Below are 6,885 nucleotides of genomic sequence, written 5' to 3'. Positions count from 1 at the left end.
GGACCCATTCTTGATAAACCATGGGCAAAGATCGTGCCACCCTCGTGAATTTGGGCCATGTATTCCCATGTACCGTTGGGTGCAAAGAAAAAAAAAAAGAAGGAAATAAAATCAATGTGAGTGTGTGGGGGGCTATTAGACCTATACAAGACCCATAGGCCATGCATCATGTTGTTTGATGTTGTCAGTTCCCTATTATAGTTTTTGTTTATGTTATTTGTCAATGTTATCACTAGATATTGTGCACATCGACTAATTAACCTTGCAAAATTATGTGACCGTGAAGCCCTATGCCAGCCCCGACCTGTATAGGTTGGCAGACCAGTATTGTATAGTGGCATGTCATACTTTTGTGTGCAGTTGCCTTAGATGTTTTTTTGTTTATCATATCATTTAAAATGTTCATTCATTTGCACAGTACATTTCTCAATGGCTGTGATGTTCTTCTCTGGACCTCTCCGACACAAATTCCATGACGGGCCAGCGAAAGCTGCAGGCGCCGCCCCGAATGACAATTCCAATACACGTATCGGAGATCAGGCGCCAGCTTTTCCGCATACTATTACAGTATACTACATACTACTACTAGCACTTGCAGGACGGCAAGTTCCGTAAACGGTTGTGAATGCCGATTCGTGATAATATAGTCCCCACCTCGGGTATAACCAAGGAGGTACTAGCCTAGTACTAGTACCTGCTTGGTATAACGTCACCGGTGGGGACTATACTAGTACATAGAATCCCGACAGCTATCTTGCACACAACTGTGATGTATTCGTATTCCTGTGCTGCGCGCTATATGCGCTTCCTCTCGTCTTGATTGCGATTGGTCACTTCAACGCGCACGCAGTCTTTGGTCTTCACACTCTCTATTATCTCCGTGTACATCTCCTACGGTCGTGATATGATGACATAAATGGTATCCCGGGGTAACAAATAAAAATCAGCCATTTTGTTGAATTATTTATTTTTTTAAAAAGGTTGTACCCTGGGTGCCAAAAAGAGGAAATTATTTTGGTGCTGGAGCTAGTGCGCGCTAGCCACTGCACTGCACTGCACTAAAGCACACGCTAGTGGTATCGTAGCTTCCATGCACACATAGTATAACATGCAGTGGCATGGGAATGCTAGGTACACGCACACACAGTGCATGCATTTTTCTCTGGCTGTCCTCGAGTGGACGTGAGGTGGCGCTACACAATGCGGTTACCCGGGGTACTACGGTACCCCAGGGTAACGCGTGATGCATCATATACGGAGTAGTCCCCACTCTATGGGAAACTCTCTGCGAATTACACGGTGGTGGGGACGATTTCACGACCATAGCTCCTCCCTCTGTTATGCTCGTGAGGTGGGGTTTATTCCAACCCTTTACAGTATACTCGTGATATACAGTAGTCCCCCCTCCAGTGGCGTATCTGGGGGGGGGGGGGGGGCAAGGGGGGCACGTGCCTCGGGCGCCACTCCTTGGGGGCGCAAAAAAAAACGAAAAAAAAAACGAAGAAGAAGAAGAAAAAAAAAAGGAAAAAACGAAGAAGAAGAAGAAAAAAAAAAGAAAAGAAGAAGAAAAAGAAGAAGAAGAAGAAAAAGAAGAAGAAGAAGAAGAAAAAAAAAAAAACTCGCCCGGAAGGGGGAGGGAGAATGGTGGGGGGGGGGGGGGGGCAGAAAACCAAATCAAACAAGATAAAAACAAAACATGATGACGACGCGGACAAAATGACAATGTTTATTGTGTTCACACAAAAATTCCATGTTCTGTGAGCTGAAATACAAAAATTTTCGGCTCGCTCGCTGCGCTCGCTAGCCAAAATTTATATAAAAAAGAAGGTAAGAACAAAACGTGATGGTGACAAAATGACAGTGTCTATTGTGTTCACACATGTCATTTTATATTTAGCAGGCAAAATGTTTCACGGAGCAGCGACTGCAATTTCTTTCGTTCTGAAGCGATCGCCAATTGGATCAAAAGAGGGCGTCAACGGTTTCGAACATACGGGGGGGGGGCGCAAAAAAACAACAACAAATCAAACAAGATAAGAACAAAACGTAATGATGATGCGGAAATATACAAATTTCGGCTCACTCGCTCGTACTAATTTAGAGTATTTTTTCAAGTCCTCAGTTTGTTGGTATAAATCGTTATCTATAAGGTCGTCACTATAATTGTGAAATTCAATGAGCAAAAAAATGACAAGAATTCCATGTTTTGTAAGCTGAAATACAAAAATTTTCGGCTCGCTCGCTGCGCTCGCTCGCCAAAATTTATATGAAAAAGAAGGTAAGAACAAAACGCGATGGTGACAAAATTTATATAAAAAAAAGATAAGAACAATACGTGATGATGACGAGGACATTTACAAATTTCAGCTCACTCGCGCGCACTAATCTAGAGTATTTTTTAAAGTCCTCAGTTTTTTTGGTATAAATCGATATCTATAAGGCTGTCACTATATCTTGATTAGAATTGTGAGATTTGGTAAGCAAAAAATGGCAAGAATTCCATGTTTTGTAAGCTGAAATACAAAAATTTTCGGCTCGCTCGCTGCGCTCGCTCGCCAAAATCTATCAAAATTCATTATATTTAAATCACTCCCTCAAAAGATCCCTTTTAAGTGCTTGAAAAAGCATCATGTGGACTTTGTTTAAAGTCCATACCGGGATGGGGTTGGGGTTGAACACTTTTTTCAGAAATTAGGGGCGCAATTTTCGTGCTTGCCCCGGGCGTTTTCCCTAGATACGCCACTGCCCCCCTCCACGGGGAACCCGTTGCGTTATAATAAACTGGCAGTGGGGACAATTTCCACAAGGTTTATCTTGTTTGGATTTATCGGACAAATAATTGTTTTGTTGTTGTTGTTGTTGTTTTTGCTTTTTTTAGTGATTATCTTGAAGTTCGAATTCCCTCTCGTCAATAATTTTTCTTGTCATTTTCCTTTTCTATGTTCTACCAATTTTTGTTTACATAGTTTGTGACTTCCTTTCCTTTTCTTCTCCTTCTTCTTTACACGTTTAGAGCATTGTACCGGATTCCTCTTTGAGTGAAAGAATGAGAGAGAGAGAGAGAGAGAGGAGAGAGAGAGAGGAGAGAGGGAGGGAGAGAGAGAGAGAGAGAAAAAAAACTCAATTACCGCCAGAATCCATTTACTACACTGAATAATGTGATGAAAACAAGTAGCCTAATATATTATTTTTAGCAGAACAAAAGGAAAGACAAATGTTTCAATTACCCTATGAACAATTAGTATTCGGTGGGCCCGTCTTTAATCATCCGAGGCATGCAAGCACAGGGCGGGTGCGTGCGTCGTGGTATTTATATTGATTTATGATGATGATAATGATGATGATGATCAATGTCATTGCTATAGGTGTAGTATTATGTCAGTTAAATGCATTTTCCGTATTTTCCCTTTACTCTGATGCAATTTTTATGGTTGATTTTTGTAAATGCTATTACATTTTTGAATAAATTGAAAACTACTTTGAATAAAAAGGCTTTCATGTGGGTCGATTCAGCTGTTCTATTTCTTCATTTATTTCTTATTCATTTATTATATCATTTATTTAGTTATAATACACCCTCATAATTTCCGATGCAGTTTGTGCACAAAACAGAATTTATGTTATGCAATCATTATTGTGTTCTAGGTGTGTTCCGTTCCTCTAGTTTAAAAAAAAAAATGTTACAATTAAGGCATAATGTTGAGAGGCCGTTGTCCAAAGCGAACGATTTTATTGATAACGGTTTCCCCCACTTGACTGTATACTTCACGTATTATTTCACATGATTACATATTTGTCAAGTGAAATTTTGTCCTTTTTTTCATGATTTGACTAGAAAATTAATCAAAATGCAACTATGTAATTAAATGCAAATCCAAAATCAAATGCAGATGTATAATCACACGCAACTTTGCATTTAAACGCATGCAGTGCGTTGCTGAGCAGACTTTCGTTTCATAATCATATGAAACTAGAAAATAATTGTACGAACCTGAAACTCATTTGCCTTTAAAGGCATAATTTACCATTTGCAGATGAAACTAAAACCCAGCATTAGTGCTTTGAAATAGTTCTAAAATGTGAGTTAGGGATAGAAACAACCACTGTAAAAATTTGAATCCATATAATCGATGTTAAGATTTGTTAAATACACAAAATGTGAACAACAGTTATAATAATTAAGAATGCTTCCAGACTAAACCGTCTACAGTTATGGTTTATTGAGAAAAATACTGATATATCCTTAAATTTTAGGATTTATTGCAAAAATTTTATATTTTAGGATGTTTTGTGATACTACAGATGTACACATATGCATCAAAGGTGATATCTTGAAAAAAAATTTAAATCACTGTTCCCAAAGGTAAACAGGATCTTTAAACACAACTCTAAAAAAAAAAAATAAATAAATAAAAATTGCTGTATTCAAACGCAAGAGCGTTGCAAAGAAGATCTGCGGTTTTCATACGAAACTGCGTTTAAAACCATCTCTGAACATCTACGGAAGTGCATTATTCTTGAAAAGACTTGCATTGTTTTTTATTTCGTACGCAAAATTAAAAATTAAGCGCAACTCTGAAAATATTATGCAAGTCCATTAAATCACACGGAACGCTGAAAAGACTTGCGTTTGATAATCATTCGAAAATAGAAAATTCGGGAAAATTTGAACTTTTTTTTCAAACTCAATTGCGTTTAAACGCAACTCTGAAAAATCAAAATAAATGCAAGTCGATCAAATCACACGAAACGCTGTATTTCAACGGAAGAGCGCTGCCACAGAAGACTTGCGGTTTTTGTAGGAAACTATAAGAAACTGCGTTTAAACGCATCTCTGATTACCGCCAATACCAATTGATGCTCAACAATGCACTTGTTCAATTTTACGTAACTAGCGCGCGCGGCGCCATTTCGCAATCTACATGTTTGAGACTGGTAGATATCAGGAGGAGCGAGCTGCATATGATAAGGTCACTGTACTGTACTGTGCCTGCATGAAGTCACATGACTTGGCAGCTGGTACACGGTACCACCACCGTGTACGTTTACCGGTCGACACACATGAGGATGCACATGATAGCTAGCCCGGAAGCTCCAGCAACAGGCCGGGCAATTAACGTCGTCGTTCCTCCCAGGGCCAGGCACGTCTGATAAAGCTATAAACACGATAAACCTGACTTCGCGTCTTGTTATAAGCCATCTGAAAAATCAAAGGATGAAAGGTATGTCAGTGTTGTGCAAACCCTACAATGATTTGCAATTGGTTTAGCAGGGATTTGTTGAAACCATGCACAGCTCTGTTGCTGTAGGACACAGAACTTCAGAAGTGGGTTTGCTGCCCCGGTTTGCTGATGCGCCAGTTGAGTTGCATCATGTGAATGGCGGATCGCTCATCCATATTTACCTAACGTTAGATTCTACTTCACTTGTTCCAAGGGATTGTCCTACTTTTGACCGATTTGTTAGTCAGAGACAAATTTCCATGAATGACAGTGTTTCCATTTCTAGTCACTACAATTTTATGTAGATCTTGTAATAGTCTCACTCTTCTAACAAGTCTGTTCTGTGGAAAATTGCAAATATTTCTAACAAAGTTTGTTAGGCCTAGTAGTTCTACGCAAAAAGTGAAAGAAGTCGCATTTACTTTATGTTTACATACATGCCCATAACTTGTTCACGTTGGGCCCTAGAATCTACTTGTTAATACCCTGTTTGTATTGATGTGACTCTCGTGACTTGCCGTCGCAAATATGGTGTTTCCAAAGTTAACAATTTAATCAAGCAGATGTAACGTTCAATCTCTGAAGTTAGGTCCTACACTGTGTTAGGCTACTGTACTTGGACTATAGACTAATGCATGATGACACTCCACGGTATGCACAGAAAAAGGTGGGCGCCCGGGATACAGGCAAATAGAAAAAGTTTATTTTTTTCTTTCTTTGTCATTTTTTTTTTTTTTTTTAATCAGTCAGTAACCAGCACGAACTGGAGGACCAGGCCCAACTGGCTTTTGTTTCATACAAATACATTTATTTAATTAGGCCTAAACCTTATATTACTTTACCTGATGTCTACAACCGTACGAATCTAGATCATATTCGTATGCTTAAGTTCTAGACAAACTCTATAGAGACTCTAGTAGATGATAGTACATGTATGTTTCTGTAAACATTATTCCTTTGATATGTAAATAAAGAGCTGAATTATAAAACATGTAAATTTATTTCTTGTTGGAGAATATGAGTGGATTTTCTCCTGTTTAATATCCCCCCCCCCAAAAAAAAAAAAAGAAAAAGAAAAAGAAAAAAAAGTGTGCGCTGCTGCTGGGATACAATGTAGGTATAGAGTCTAACGGTACTGTTATTAAATCTAGGCTACAAACTAAGAATAGTTCACTTCTGTCTGGTTTCCCATGACCTCATCCTAGTAATTCCTACATTTATATCTATTCCCTCACTTGGTACCAGTACCCCCCCCCCCCCCCCCCCCCCCCCGGCCCACGCATGTCTGCCTCCCAGTCCAAAGTAGGCTCTATCCAGGTCTGAAAAGAAAGTAGGCTAATTTGATGACCTGTGTGTGCATTTGTTGTGATTCACCCACACAAAAGAAAAAGGATCCCAATTCATGCTTTCATTGCAAAGGGCGACCGTGGCAAAAGCCTGATGAAAAGGTCCACGTCCGCATGCACCCACCCAAGGAAAGCAAGGGAATAATGCAAACCCCATGTGATTCAATAATGATAATAATAATGGTTTCCCCGAGGTGACTAGCAACACAATCTATTTAACTTAGTCAGAAAAATGTATCAACCAGGCACATGCCGTACAAAGAATTACTAGTTGGCTTTACTGTTCTCTCTTTATTAAAAAAGAAATAAAATAAATG

Source organism: Diadema setosum, chromosome 6 (genome assembly GCF_964275005.1).
Source record: "Diadema setosum chromosome 6, eeDiaSeto1, whole genome shotgun sequence".
Lineage (NCBI taxonomy): Eukaryota > Metazoa > Echinodermata > Echinoidea > Diadematoida > Diadematidae > Diadema > Diadema setosum.
This window is presented reverse-complemented; position numbering follows the sequence as displayed.